General features: G+C 40.6%; 2 pseudogenes across 2 annotated transcripts; one reads left to right on the top strand and one right to left on the bottom strand.

The window, feature by feature from the left end:
* Window positions 1-1679: 1679 nt before the first annotated feature.
* LOC308268604 (Krueppel-like factor 4) lies at window positions 1680-3085 on the bottom strand (annotated as a pseudogene). Its single transcript has one exon. The product of its transcript is annotated as a Krueppel-like factor 4 (transcript).
* A 13-nt stretch (window positions 3086-3098) lies between these two features.
* LOC308268603 (islet cell autoantigen 1-like protein) lies at window positions 3099-4936 on the top strand (annotated as a pseudogene). Its single transcript has 2 exons — window positions 3099-3157; window positions 3527-4936. The product of its transcript is annotated as an islet cell autoantigen 1-like protein (transcript).
* The last annotated feature ends 11128 nt before the right edge of the window (window positions 4937-16064 follow it).

Here is a 16064-nt window from a genome sequence, read left to right as displayed (position 1 = left end):
GTTTTATTTCTTTCTTTTCTTTTTCTTTTTTCTTTTTTTTTTTTCTTCTTTTGCAGGTCTGGGGATAGAACCCAGGGGAATTTGACCTCTTAGGTACAGCCCTTGCCCTATTATTTATTCTTTATTTTGAAACAGGGTCTCACTGAGTTGCAGAGGCCCTCACTATGTAGCTGAGGATGGCCATGAAACACAATCCTTTGGTTTCAGGCTCCCGAATGCTGGGATTACAAGTGTGCACCAGGACGCACGGCTTACAGTTTTCTTTAGTTCTGAAGAGTCTTATCTTTTGCCTTGAAGATTGTATGTGGGTTTACTTGAGACATGATGTCTTGAAGAGTTTGTTTTCTAAATATATTTTGTGGGCATAAACATTTACTACCATTATCTATTCTTCCAGAATTTATTTCTATTGCTGTTTTCATTTCCGTTATTGACTCATTTTATTCCAGGCCTCTTTTTGATTCTTTCTTAACATCTTAATTTTCTCTTTTATTTCTGGTACACTTACTGTGAGGATTCGAGATTCTCCTTGCATTTCTTGAAGGTCATTATTTGTGATTTCCCTTATTAACTCGCTGTTATTTTTTCCCCATATTTTCAGAATTCTCATGTTTCTGTTGTCTTGGCACCTTCTTTCTGTTTGTGAGTCAGGTTTTAAAAAATTTATATTATATATTTATTAAGGCAAGGAACTATATAGAACACATTGTTCTGCTTAAGGCATACTTGGGAATAGACCATGGTACAAATTATTGCACATCTGAAACCACAGTGCATAACAGACTACCTGCATAAAAAATATGAAGTAAACCAGGTGTATTTACCTGACTTATGTCATGAATGGAGATTGGAAGAAAAAAATAGATTTTCCTTGTCAAAGTATGCTGCAGTTTGAGAATATTGGCTTCCTTGTTTCGTACCTTTATTTATTTATTTTTTGGTGGTACTGGGGTTCCTGGAAGCCCTTCTACCTCTGGGCTACACTCCCAGACCTATTTTCACATTTTTTTTTTTTTTATTTTGGAAACAGGGTCTCCTAAGCCAGCACGCGTGGCTGGCTTCGAACCTGCGCAGTCGTCCTGTCTCTGCCTCCCAAGCACGGGGATTACAAGCGTGTGCCACCACGCCCAGCTTGTTTCGTACCTTTAGAACCAATACTCACCAACCACCATCACAAAGGCTATTAAAACACATTTTCTGTACCTGAATTTCGTCCTTTTCTTCTAATATATCATTGGCTTTTAGAAAGCAATAGAATACAAGGTGATCTTTATACTTCTATTTCATTGAGACACCATTAAAGGGAATTCTGTCCCCCCCCCCCGCCTACTATTAGATCTAATTTACATTATACCCTGATATCCACAACTTCCAGTTACCCTCCCAACCCCTTGGTGTTTTGTATGTCCAGGCATGTTCAATTTGGATTTGTAATTTGAATGCTATAATATCCAGTCACAGACCCCATCTGCTCTTTCGATTTTTGTCTTTTGGATTTCTCCTACTTCTCATTATCCATTCATGACCTGATTTGTTGGAAACTTGACCATGATTGTAGTGCTTGCCAGCTGGGTTCCTCTCCCAGAGGGAGGGGGGCTTCAAGGGTAACAGTATGAAATGTTAAAAAAAAATCTGAATTTTCTCATGGGTGGGTGTGGGTCTGCTTCACTGCTCAGGATTTAAAAGTGCCTCTTCATGTGTAAGGCAGGTGGTCCGACATGGAGAAGGCTGGGTCATACTTCTGGCACGGGAATGGGCGGTGACCCTTGTGTTTGCCGTAGTGCCTGGTCAGTTCATCAGAGCAGGCGAATTTCCACCCACCGCCTGCCTAAGAACAGTGGTAAGGTTTCTCACCTGTGTGGGTTCACAAGTGTGCCTTGAGACCAGAACTCTTTGTATAGGTCTTCCCGCAGCCAGCATAATCACAAGCGTGAGTGACCGTCCTTTCTCGGGGCCACGACCTCTTCCCCTCTTTGGCTTGGGCTCCTCTGGCAAGTAGGAACCAAGTGGCATTAGGTCTTGGTAGTGGAGCAGTGGGACCTGTGGCTGCATCTGGTGCGGCAGGAAGGGTGGTTAGTTGGGTCCTGGATGGGGACGGAATCCTGGAGGAAGCGGCAGGGTAGGGTGGCAGTCCCGGCTGCTCAGCGGTTCCTCGGGACTCAGGGTGTAGTAGTCCTGCGAGGGAGCTGCCGCCCAGGGAGAAGTCGTGTGCTCTCAGCAGGTGCCCATCGCTTAGCTGGGGAAGTCAATGTGCTCTCAGCCGGTGCCCATTACTGAGCTGGGGTCCTGCGCCCAAGTGCACCTCAAGGGGTCGACCCACAGTGCAGTAGGAGACGCCTCCTGCTTGATACTGGGGCACTTGGCGGAGGTCCTCCTCTGTAGGGCGCCACCACCACAGGGTGGCTGCCTTCTGGGATGCTTTTGCTAACACTGATGACTGACGGGCTTCTGTACTCGTTGTCAGGAGCGCCCAGGGACGCCTTCAACACAAACTTGCCCATCAGTCCAGCAACTGGTGGCTCCAGCTGCAGCAGTGGAATTCGGGCTGCAGGAGCTCGGCCACTAAGCCGCCAAGGGGCTCAGGTCGTTAATGTCCGCCAGGTTGTACAGAGCCGTGGAAGCGGATGTGGACTCCAGAGGCTGCCGCCGCCAAAGCCTCCGGGTGCCACGCCTGTGTCACCCCCGGGAGGATTGGATAGCTGACACTACAGGTGGAGGGCGCACTGGTAGGGCCGCTCCTGGACGGTGATGACTAGGAGTCCTACACCGACTAGGACACGTGTTGTCCATCGCCTTCTGATGAGAAAACGAGTTGGTGAGAATAAAGTCTAGGTCCAGGAGATGGTTGAACTCCACCATCTCCCTTCGACGAAGGAGGGCCAGGGTGCTACCGCTGCAGCCGTACCGGCTCTGCCACTCTTCAGATCCCTGGCCTGGGTCTCCACTGCCAGGCTCTAGGGGCGGCCTGGAAGCACCGAGGGAAGGCGCTTCAGTTCGGGAGCTCCTCCTGCCAGCAGTTATTCGGGACACCTGCTGGACGCAGTGTCTTCACCAGGCTGGACGCCAAGGTGGAGAAGCAGCGCATCGCTGAGTCATTAATGTGGAGTCCCAGAAGGTCCTTTCGAGCCCAAAGCAGCGGGCCTATCCGAAATCCAAAGTCAACGAAGGAGGGGGAAAAAACTTAAAAGCGGAGCCCAAACCCCCAAAGGCCCAAATTGCCCAAGATCCTTCTTCTTTGTTTTAAATATAATTTGAGCCTCCCTCCCGCCTGGCTGGCCATCGGCCGTTCCGCCCTACAGCCGCAGCCTGCAGCCCACAAACTCTAGCTGCGGCCCTTGGGTGTAGTTGTTCTTATTTTTATTTCATTTTTGTTGTGTCCCGGGAAGGTCTTCCGTAGGAAAGGTCTTCATCAACACATGAATGGATTGCAAAATGATGGGAAATACACACAGTGGAATTCTATTCAGGTATAAAGAACAAAATCATGGAAATAGCAAGATGATGGAAAGATCTGGAGAACGTTAAGTGAGATCAGCCAAGCACAGAAAGAGAAGAGAGTCTGTTTTAGTTACTCCGTGGATTCCTTTGGGCAACCCAGAACAGAAGACAACCAGTCAGTAGTCAGCAGAATGCAAAAGAAATACTGGAAAACAAAACAGGTCTTTATTAAAGCAACAGGAAAAAAGAAGATGAGCATGTGGTGGCTTCAGATGCTGAACTGCATGCTAAGCTGGAGGTTTCACTGCAGTCAAGAGACCTGCACGGAACTTTTGAAGGTCATTGGGAAATATCCGCTGAGACTCATGTTATATCAGAGGAAGAGAGTGAGGCAGGGCTCTTCCTAAAGTGTCAAGCAGAGCGGGATGCAACTCAAGCTGGCAAAATAATGGATGCCATCATTTTGGCGCTGTGCTCTTCAGCCAAGCTCAGATTGGCCTTATGTACTCCTCTGTCTTGTCTTAAGCAAGAAGTAACAACATTCAGTCGAAGGGCAGTATCTGATACCTTGCTGACAGTTACCCGGATGGAGCAGGCCCACACAGAATCTAGAGGAGAGAGGAGCTCTGCTGTGGATGAAGGATGTGTCTCAAGAACTGGATCCAGATACCTTGAGACAGATGGAGACGTTCAGAAAAGTACAGATCCAAGTGAGAAGTAGCAAGGGTTCTTTTGACAAATTGAAGACGGATGTTTGTCAGAAGGTGGATTTACTCGGAGCTAGGCGCTGCAATATGTTATCCCATTCACTCACTACCTACTGGAGAACACTGCTGGATTCTGGGAGAAAACAGCTCGAGTGATGTCCCAGATCTGCGAGGCCTGTATTGGCTTTCATCCATATGATTTTGTAACTCTCAAGCGACTGCAAGATACTCCAAGAAAGCTTACTGAAGACAACAAAGAAGAATTAAAAGGCAGTTTTGTTACTGAAAACCTCAATAAGGTAGTTTTGTCAGAAGAAGCAGCAATCTTTGAGAGTGAACCAGCAGTTGCAGAAGATCTATCTACCCGTAGATTCACTGGAAGGAGAAGATTTTGAGAAGGAATTCTCATTTCTGAATAACCTAAGTCCGGGTTCATCAAGCACTGGTGACAACACCCAAGAATGCCAGCTTTCTTCCGGGAGCCCTGGCGCCTGGCTCCTGTGCCAGGAGCCTCCTGCGGGGTCTGTGCCTCTCACTCAGTCCTCTGGGTTCCTCCCTTCACAGCTCTTTGGCCTTGGTCATGCTGCTGGAGTGTTCAACAGCTCGGTCTCCCAGGAGAGATCAGAACATCTGACAACCTGCCAGTGCCTTCACAGAGTCCAGAGTTAACAAGATCCCCCAACAATGGTAACCAAGCCATGTCAGCCTGGTTCAATCTATTTGCAGACTTGGATCCACACTCAAACCCCGACACCATTGGACACTCGGACGATGAACTTCTTAATGCCTGACTCAAGTTGTAATGTCCTTTCAGGGGCCTTGAGACATTAATTTTGCAACATATTGCCTTTGTGAAAAGGTTTATATTGTAACCCACACACAAAAGCATGGTGTTTTGACTATAAAACCTGTCAGCCACCTTGAGACAGACAGTAAGGACCACATTTGAATACATTAAGTATATCTTTAGTATCTTGGGTTTGCAGCTGTTGCTACTTTGTGGAAATTTTGAGAAACCACTGAGTATGTAATATTTAGATATCAAAATTTATGTCAAAATGACAGGAATAATTCTACCAATTAGGAGGAGTTGGGCTTATTTCTTTGGAAAGTGTTTTATATTTAAGTTGCCTTACCAGTCATGAGAATTCTATGTGTGAATAAAGGATAGCATGTTAAAAAATTAATTTGAAGGTATCTTTTTCTTTTTTTAAAAAAATTTCTTTGTATACAAAGTTCTTAGTAAAAGTTGTAAACTCTTATAAATATAGACAATCAATAAGGCAAGTGAGTAGGTCGGGGATGGCTGCACCTCTTGGATTCAGCAGTGCCCCCCCCAAACACTGTGGCCAGTGCAGGAGCGGTTACCTTGGTGGTGGGCAGTCGGTGCCACCAGGTGAGAAGGGCTATGGCGGCTTGGAGGTGTGTTTTGGGGAGCGGCGCAGGGCAAGGAGTCCTGGGGGGCAGTGATGGGCCATGGGCCTGAACCCCAGGGGAGTTGCCTGGGGCCAGGAAGGAGCACTTGGTGGCTCTGCCACTGCCGCCACCACCTCTGCTCCAGTGTGCCCGCAGCCATGCTTGCTGTCTCGCATCCAGGGAACTCTCTTTCTTTCCTTCTTTCTTTCTTTCTTCCTTTCTTTCTTTCTTTCTTTCTTTGTTTCTTTCTTTTCTTTTTTTCTTTCTTTCTTTCTTTCTTTTCTTTTTTTCTTTCTCTCCTTTCTTCCTTTCTTCTTTCTTTTTCTGCAGTACTGGGGTTGGAAATCAAGAAATTCTACCAGAGCTACACCTCCAGTCCTATTTTTTAGTCTTTCTTTGAAAGAAAGTCTACTAAGTTGTGAACGACCTCACTAAGTAGCTGAAGCCGGCCATGAACCTGCGATCCTCTTGTCTCAGCATCCCAAGTACTGGGATTACAAGCATGCACCAAAATGATGACTGAATCGTTTTTGACATGTGCTCTTCCAGATCTCTGTTGGAAGAGATGTCTTCAGCTTCCACTTACACTTTGATATTAACCCTAAAGGCTGTGTCTACTATCACTCCACTGTTTTTCTACCTGTAGATAACCAATACTGAGTTACTCCGTGGTTCCTTATTGTTGTTAGAGTGTTGTTGATGGGTTTAAGGTGTTAAAGTCAGGTATTCTGCCTGCCACTACCTTTATAAAGAGTCAGCTTAGTGGTTGGGGTAAAATAGTTTGTGACCTGTACTTTTTTACACTTTGATGTGGAATATGTTGAGTGCTTCCTTCTATCGCTGTGGTAAGTTCATGTTTATTGTCTAGTTTTCCTTTCCTGAAGATCATCTCTCGGATCTAATCTTACCATAGAAATTTAGAGGTGACAGCAGGTTCATGCATGGAGAAGTAGTGTTCTTTTCAATGGTGATGGTTAGGTGGTGGTGGTGGGGTTGGGGTGATGGGTACAGGAATAGGGTAAAGTAGAGGATATAATTAAGTTTACTAAGGGTTTAAGTATAAAAAGGTAGTTTCTGGTTGAGATGAGATATAGTGAATATATAATGGGATTTTTGTAGTTAGTGTAAAGTATTTAGTTATGGAGCTATGAAATAGCTTGAATATAAAACAAGGAGATGCAGAAAGATAAACGTTTTGAGAGAAGAGTTTAGGTAAGACAGAGAAAGGAAGCTTATAAAATGAAAAGAGGAGGGAGCAAAAATCATTCATAAAATAACAAAGCAAGCAACAAAAACTAATACTAATAACAAAAGTAAATCAAAGACAAGACCAACGAAAATATCCTAATGACAGAAAAAAAAAACAATACTGCCAATTTACACATATAGGACCCATTTAATGTCTGTTCATTGTAGTAGGTCCTGGAGCATGTTTCAATGTCTCTCATTTGCTCTGAAACCCACATGTCTGTTTCTAGACTGACTCTCTTGCCTCTCACAGCTTTGTGCTCAGGTGTCAGGGTGGCAGGTGTCACTATAAATGAGTTTCATGTAAGCACAGTGTTCTATACTTTCCAGCCCTGGGCCTGGGCCTCACTACCCGCCTTGGTAGAGGGTATCCAGTGTAATTAATTTCAAAGTGAACCTTGGTGACCCTGTGTGGTACTGCACGCTGGGCACTATGGGCCTTTCTTGTGTCTTTGTAGGCTATAGCCATCCACCTCAGGGGTGGCCTGCCAGATCTGGATGGTCATCCACTGAGACACACAGTTTCCTTACTGTCCTGCAGGCCTGGGTGTCTGAAGGGCACAGTGCACTGCTGCAGGTGCTGGGTTACAGTAAGATATTGGGTTTTTGTATCTTTTTCTTCTCTGAAGCATGGTGTTGGTCGCTTAAGATGGTGAAGTTCTGCTGCTGCTTATCTCACCTCAAATCCTTGATTTTCTTGCCGAAATTCCTTGGGGCTGTGGAGCCAGCTACTGTGGTTCATGCCAGCAGCTGAGATGGCACTGGCCACCGCACCAGGTCATCATGCGCTTAGGCTATTGGTTATCAATCTCGTGTTCTGACTATTGGATTTTATTATGCCATGTTTTTTTTTTATGTTTTTGTTCATAGGTACTGTTGCTTTTTTCTTTTTTGTCAAGGAGCTGTTTTCTCAGTAGCTGATTTTTGTTTGTTACAGCTACTGAGATATACTCTATTCCATTGTCACCATTTTCTCCTCCTGTCTCAGCATATATTTATATTCATCCTAATGTGTGTGCTACTGACAGTGTCTTATATTCTGACTATGTCATAACTGTGTTTATGGTTCTATGTAGGTGAGTAAATTAACAGCTGAGCATTGTATAGGTGCACAGAATTGACATAGTGTTGAGAACATTATGAAATATTATCTTCCTTATCTAGAAAAGGCAGAGTCAGGATAATATTCAGTCATGGCTTAAGAGAAAAGATGGGTTGTGGGCTAGGAAACCTGCATTTAAATATGAGTTTCCAATGATGTGTAAATAATGATTCCACAAACTGAGAACTATTACGAATAAACCTAAGTGCATTGAGTATAAGAAATGATTGCATAAGACTGCATGTGTCCACAATAAATTCATTGAATACAGATGAGCCCCATTTCAGGATGGACACAGAATGAACATTTGCTTTTTTGACTGTGTTTTTTCTAGAAGTGGAGCCTGAACCTAGAGCATCACACATGCTAAGCAAAGCTTCTATTACTAGTTTACAGCTGAGCCCATTACTAATTGTTTGTGATTATTTTGAGACAGGGTCTCTCTAAGTTCTCCAGGCAGTTACTGAACCAACCGTCCCCCTGCTAAGTTTTCTGAGTATCCAGAATTACAATTTTGGGCCAGAGTTGCTAGCACTTATTTGCGTCTATGACAGAAAAAAATTAAGCACAATTAACATGACCATAACAAGCACTGAAATACAAGGTAACATATGCTACAACGTGGCACATTTAACACTAGTATGTAATAAGAGAGTAGGGTAGAAATTAAATTATTATTGGTATCAGTTTATATGCTAATCAGTTAATGAGACGGGTGTGTGGAAACTATTAAGATGGGACAGTTGTAGAATATAAAATCTGTAAAGAAGGAAACTGTAAGTTGGGGGTGGTGACACTCATTTGTAATTCCAGTATTGGGAGGCTGAGACAGGAGGATCGCACAGGTTTGGAGCCAGCCTCAGCTACTTAGTGAAGCTCTCAGCAACTTAGTGAGACCCTGTTTCCAAATAAAATATAAAGAGGTAGAAAATGTAGCCTGGAGGTAGAAGGCCCCTGGATTTCATCCCCAGCACCACACACACACACACACACACACACACACACACACACACACACACTAACAAATACACACTGTCATAAAAATCTAATCTCAGATATTTATGGGTTTGAAAGGAAAAACATGTTCATGTTTGTATTGATATAATTATATTTAGCAAGTACCCTTCTTATATCGACAGAATTTGAGATTTTTAAAGAGAAAATGCCACAGATTTATTTGTTTCTCTAGTCAAATTACATCTAATTTCCAAATAATTCAATGAAATTTGCTCCTAATTAGTGCTGCATATGAGGTTGCAGAGCCCGTTCTATAGCGAGAAAGTCTTAACATCAGTTTTCCATGAAATATAATTAGCAAAGGTAAAGGACATCAACCAATTTAAAAGAGAAAGGGGTGTTGGGGTTGCATTGAAACAGTGAAGCTCATCAGATTGTTGTGTGTGTCCTGGACACTGTATATCTGTATTCAGGCAAAAAAATAAATTGTCAATTTTGAAATGAGTCATTTTATCAATGCTGTATAAGAAAGGAATGCCTTAGTCATCTATTAAAATTCGGATGAATAGCCAGGCATAGTGGCACGTGCTTGTAATCCCAGTACTTGGGAGGCTGAGACAGGATGATCACAGGTTTCCAGTCAGCCTTAGCTATGTAGTGATGCCCTGTTTTCAAAGAAAGAACAAATAAAAAAAATCTGGCCTGAGGTATAACTAGGAGGTAACATGTCCCTGGATTCAATCTCCAACACCAAAATAAAAAATTCTGGTGAATGTTCTTAGTAGGAATGGTTTTCATCCTTTCATATTATTGGGCAGGAAAAATTTCACCAGAATAATTCCAGCAGAAGTCCGTGAGTGATCTAGATATATTGACTATTAGGTGCTCAATGTGTGTGTGTGTGTGTGGTGTTATTTTTTTTTTTCATTTTCTTTTAAGAGATATTTTTGAAGCTGGGAGTGGTGGCCGATGCTTTTAATCCCAGCATTTGGGAGGCTCCTACAGGAGGACCGCAGTTCGCAGACAGCCTCAGCTACTTAGTGAGGCTCTTTGCAACTCAGTGACACCCTGTTTTAAAATAAAAATAAAAAATAGGGCTGGGGGTGTAGGTCAGAGGGGAAATGCCCTGATTCCATGCCCAGTACCACAAAACAAAAAGAGAAAATTTTGCAAAGATTTGGAAGTCGTCCTTGAATGGACATGCTCCTGCTTAAGTTTTCACATTGCTGAAATTATAGGTATTAACCACAATGCCCAGTAACAGGTATATTAAAAAAGAAGAAACATATATATTGTATATATGGGTGTATAAGGCATGGTGATACACTCCAATAATCTCTTGATTTGGGAAGTTGAGACACAGTGATCACAGTTTGAGGATAATCTCAGAAATTAAGTGAGGTCCTCTGCAAAAGAGTGAGATTGTATGTCAAATAAAAAAAGTATAGAAGTAGGTAAGAGTGGTGGACAGGAGAGATACAAAACTTGGAAACTCTGGAAGATTATCAATCTAAAGGAATTTTTCCTATTTTTATAAGGTAAAAAACAAAAACAGAAAAATGTGGAATTATTGAACATCCCAAGCTAACAGTCTCTGAGTTTTAGAAATGGCATCTTCAATAACAGAAAGACCAATGTCAAAGAGGCGGGATCTGAGAAGGATCATCTAAGGAATCCCTTGGCTGATACATACATCTCTCCCAATTAAAAACTTGAGGACACTGGCTACTTCAATCAAAGTTAGTCACTGCTCTCCCCTGTTCTCCATTCCCTGCAAATTGAGAGGCAACGGGAGCAGGTGAAGACAGTTTGCTATGACTTTAAAGGTAGATTCTCAAGATGTAGGTGTGATTTATCACGGTAATTGACCCCTGAAGGAGAAGCAAAGAAGATGGCTGCCTCTGAGGTGAGTGCATTCAGAACCAGAGCAGTGTGTGCATTCCCTTCTGAATGTTATTGTTTAGACTTTGAAAACCTTTACTCCTGTACTTCTGATTTTTTGCCTAGTGATTCTGTTTCCTAAGACTTCTTTTTTTCTTTCTTTCTTTTTCTTCGGTACCAGGGATGGAACCCAGGTGCATTCTACCTCTGATCGACAACCCCAGCCCTATTTTTTATTTTGTCTATTTTTTTGTGTGTCTGGGGATGTAACCCAGGGGCATCCAACCCCTGAGCTACACCCCCTGCCCTATTTTTCATTCTTTATTTTGAAACAGGGACTCACTGATTTGCAGAGGGTCTCGCTTAGTATCTGGGGCTGTCTTGGAACCGCAATCCTCTTGTCTTAGCCTCCTAAATGCTGGGATTACAAGCGTGCGCCGCAACACCTGGCTTCTGTATTCCTTCAGTTATAATGTCTTCCAAGGCGAACGCTAAAAATGTTTCTACACTTCCTAGCAGAATCTATTCTCAAACATGTACTCTATACATGCAATTCATCATGACAAATTCAAACATAATTTTTTTCTTATATTTTTCTCTGTGTGTAATAGTCTGAATTAATCCCAGGGGCATTCTATTTTCAATCTCTACTACCAAACCCCTTTATTTTTTACTTTTTTAAACTCGCTAGGTTGATGAAAGTGTTGCACAATACTGAGGTTGATCTGAAATCTGAAATCTTTATGTCTCTTCCTCCAGAGTACTGAGATTACAGGGATTCGTTATTATAAACTAAACATGACTTCTTGAACTCTGCCATGAGAAGTGCTCCTGTTGTGACAATTGAACATGTTGATATCCAGTTGCTGTGCTTGATCTCAGGTTCATTAATAAATTGTAGAAGAGAATATGTAGGTTTTTGGGGGTGCTCCATTTTCATTTCTAGTTGGGTTTAGGAAAATGTATCTTGATGTTTATTTTCTTTTATTTTCCACCTAAAATTACAGCAGTGAATTTGGGGCCTGTTTATCAATACGTGTAATCAATTTGCCTAATGAGAATTGATGCTAATTTTATTTTCTTGGTTGATGTTCTTTACAAATTCATCACTATAAAATCATTATATTTACCTTGCCATATGAGTGCTTTTGGGGGATTCATTGATTGATGTCCAGAAGCCATCACATTTTGTACAGAAACCCATATTTGCTTACCCTTATTTTCTTATTTCAGCCTTTCTCTGATGAAGAAAAGCTCTCACCTATGTTTTCTGGATTTACTGTCTTATGTAACCAGACTGTCAAAGACACCTGTTGTATAGTTTTCCATTTTATCTCACATTCAGGTCCCAGACAAGTTATTCTTTACTTCTTAATTGTATTTTCCAAAAATGCAATGAGGAGTCATATATTTATTTTAGCTTATAACTTAAAATTGTAATATGTAATATTTCATATATAAGTTTTTAAATAAGAAAACTACATGACTCAGATAATATAACTCTTATATACAAATATGTCATTATGTATGTGTCAGTGGTGTGCTTATAAAACAAAAGAAGATACAAGTGATATATCTTTGTCATTTAAGTTTTGCCTAACATTCACAGAGCCATGGTTTTGGTTCCCAGGAACACACATGAAATAGGCAAAATAAACCTCTTATATTTTAATAAATTAACAATATATCTTTATTCCATTCAAAAAATATTTGTCACCTATCATTTGAAAGTACAGTGAATTATCATTTATGTGCCCCTATATTTACAATACAAATGATACTGGATGAAAAGTTTGTTTCTGCTTCCCTTTTTCTTTAATCCCTTCAGTAGAGAAATGAGCTCTGAAAGTTCTGCTAGTGTTTTCTCTGCATGTTGGCCTGCATATTTCTTCTAAATAAATCTTGATCAGATATATATGCCAATACAGGCTATTGCATTACTAGACATTTTGCACAATATTATTGCTAAAAGCTACATATCCTCTGAAATGCTATATTTTATTAATTAGTCTTTTGAAAAGGTCCAAAGCGATATTTGGTATATAGTAAATTTTACAACTGCAAATATTTTCCTTTTTATACTATCTTTGCTACATTGTCATTATACATCATAGTAAGATTCAAGTGATACAAACATAAGCACTCATTACCTGCTGTATTTTTTCCAATTTTCCTCCCAAGTTCTGCCTCCTACCTGTACCAATATGTTACTGATACTGGTAATGATTGATAGCTTCATATTTGGACACACTATTATTTAAACAGCTTTCTTTTTCAATAATCCTTCCCCCTCTACATCTCCCTTTCTACTTTCCTTCCATGACTCTACTGGTTTCTATCGTCATTTGTCCGAGGTCTATATTGTTCCTGGTATTGTTCCATTCCACAGGTAAGAGATTACTTGTCACTCTTCACTTTCTGAAACGGACTGATCTCACTTAAAATAGTATTTTCTATTACAGTTATAAAATAGTTGCTGAGAGCCTCATTAAGTAGCTGAGGCTGTCTTCCAACCTGTGTAATCCTCCTGTTTCAGCCTCCCAGCCACAGGAATTACAAGCATGCACCACCACACCTGGATCAAATTCTTGACTGAATAAATATCCATTGTGTATTTAATCCAAATTTATAAATTCTTGCTATTTTCACATTTTTTTTTCTATTTTGGATCTTGAAATTGAACCCAGGACATCATGCATGCTAGGTTAGAGCTCTACCACTTAGCTAAATCCTCAGATCATGCATTTTTATTATTAAGATATCAACCATAAATTGTATCAAAATTTTTCAAGGTAAAGTCCTCCATAAATACTCCCTTCAGTGGTCTATCTTATTACTCTTCAAAACAGTAAACACATGACATGTAGCATTGGAATCATAAGCACTGTTAGAAATGCAAAAACAAAGGCTCAACCACAAACACACTGAATGAACTCAATACTTAGATTCTAACAGCATGTATAGTTCTTTCTTTTTTTAAAAATTTTTTATTGGTTCACTGTATTCATACATCATAGTGGGATAAAAAAACTTTTGTAGACATACATGCACACATCGCCCAGTCAGCCCCCACCCGATCCCCACCCCATTCTCTCCCCATCTATCCTTCCCATGCTTGGCTTAATGGTTGACATCTAGTTTTATAGCAATTTATCCAATATTAATGATAATCTCACATAACAGTTTCATTTGTCTGATACCAAGCTTTTGATAACTTAAAGATAACATTTCAATATTTCTTTTTGCTTTCTTTCTTACCAGAGAATATTTTTGTTCTTTTTTTTTTTAGGTGAAGCTATCATATATTTATATATTTATTTTTCAGAAAAAATCTATCCTAATATGGAATATTGACTCTAGATACCCAAAACGATCTTGAAAAAGAACAAAGCTAGAAGATATATATTTTCTATTTTCAAACCATATAAAGCTACAATAATTGAAACAGTGTAGTACTGTTTTAAAGGCAGATATATAAACCATTGGAGTTAAATAAAAGCCAAGAGATGCATTCTTCCAATATTGTCAGGTTATTCTTGACAAGGTTTCCATGAACATTTGGTGGAGAAAATAATAATCTTTTAACTAAATATTGTTGAAAAATAATAATTACATGAAAAAGAATAAAATTGGACCCTTGCCTAATCCCATATACAAATGTTAACTCAAAATAGATAAAAGACCTAAATATAAATCTTAAGACTATAAACTTTTAGAAGAAAATCTGGGTCATAAAACCTCACAACATTGAAATTGGCATTGATTTCTTGGATATGATTTCAATGGCACAGGCAACAAAAGGGTAAATAAACTCCCTAAAAAATAAAAAAATATTATATATCCAAAGACAATGTAAACAGAGTTAAAAGTTACTGATAGAATGGGATAAAATATTTCCAAATGCTATATCTGAAGGTATATTACTATTCCAACTAGACATCCTAAAAATTAGCAACAATAAAAGCAAACAATACAATTTAGAAATAGGTAAAAGACTAATATAAATAATGAATCTCCACAGATAACCAATCTTAGTTGTTTGTTGGATGGAAAATCTTGTTTCTCTGGTTCTGGTGTGTGTTACCTATTTCTTCTTGTAGTTAATCTCTTTGAGTATTTTCTCTAGTGCTGGTTTTGAAGACATAAATTCCTTCAGTTTCTGTTTGTCATGGAAGCTTCTTATTTCTCCATCTAATTTGATAGAAAGTTTTGCTGGGTAGGAAATTTTTGGCTGGAAGTTGTTTTCTTTCAGAGTTTGGAATATGTTACTCCAAGCCCTTCTGGCTCTCATGACTTGGTTTGGGAAGTCTGGAGTGATTCTAATTGGTTTGCCTCTGAATGTCACTTGGCCCTTTGTTTTTGTTGCCTTTAAGATTCTCTGCTTGGCTTCCACATTGGTCATTTTGACAATTATGTGGTGTGGGGATCCTCTTCTCGGATCCTGTCTAAAGGGAGTTCTATAAGTTTCCTGGACCTGTGTATCGACCTCTTGCTCTATGTTTGGAAAATTTTCTGCTATTACTTCCTTGAAGAGATTGTTGATCCCTTTGGTATCACTTTCTTTTCCCTCCTCTATTCCAATTATTCTTAGGTTAGCTCTCTTAAAATGGGCCCATATTTCTTCAATGTCAGATTCCTGCTGTTGGATATTTTTTTCTAGATTAGAAACTATGCGTTCATTTTTGGATTGATCATCTTCTAAGAGCGAGATTCTATTCTCCATGTGGTCTAATCGGTTGTTTGTACTTTGAATTGAGGTCTTTACTTCATTAATTGCATCCTTTATCTCTTTTTGGCTCTCTCTGAATTCTTTTCGAAACACCTCTATTATTTCTACAGTTATTTTTCTGATTTGATCTTCTAGAAATCTCTGAATTTCTGTTTTATCGGGTTCTGATGTTGTGGGGTTGTGGGCATTCATTGCTCCAGTGTTATTCCTCTTTCCCATGATTTTGGAAGTTTGTGCCTTCTCTGGGTTCTTCCCTTGGGTCACTATTACTTCACTTAAGGTGCCCTGGATCTCGAGTCTGTGGTATCTCAGTCACCACTACTCCTTTACTGGGTTGTATCTCAAAGTCTCCGACCCAGAGAGTCAGTAGAGGCTGCTTTAGACTATGGGGAGCCAGGTTGCACGTTCTCCTATGGTGTGAAATCTCTGCCACCGCCTCTCCCCCACTGGGTCAAGTCCCTGGGAGTGAAGTACTGGGATTTCTCCTCTGGGGCCCACAATTTGACTCACTGTTGTTGAAAACGCAGATGGAGCTGTAGTGGACTCGGTGAATTCACTGCTGCTGCCGCTGGTGGCAATATGGCGC

Source organism: Muscardinus avellanarius (assembly GCF_963383645.1).
Source record: "Muscardinus avellanarius genome assembly, chromosome: 10".
Taxonomy (NCBI): Eukaryota; Metazoa; Chordata; class Mammalia; order Rodentia; family Gliridae; genus Muscardinus; species Muscardinus avellanarius.
This window is presented reverse-complemented; position numbering and strand designations above follow the sequence as displayed.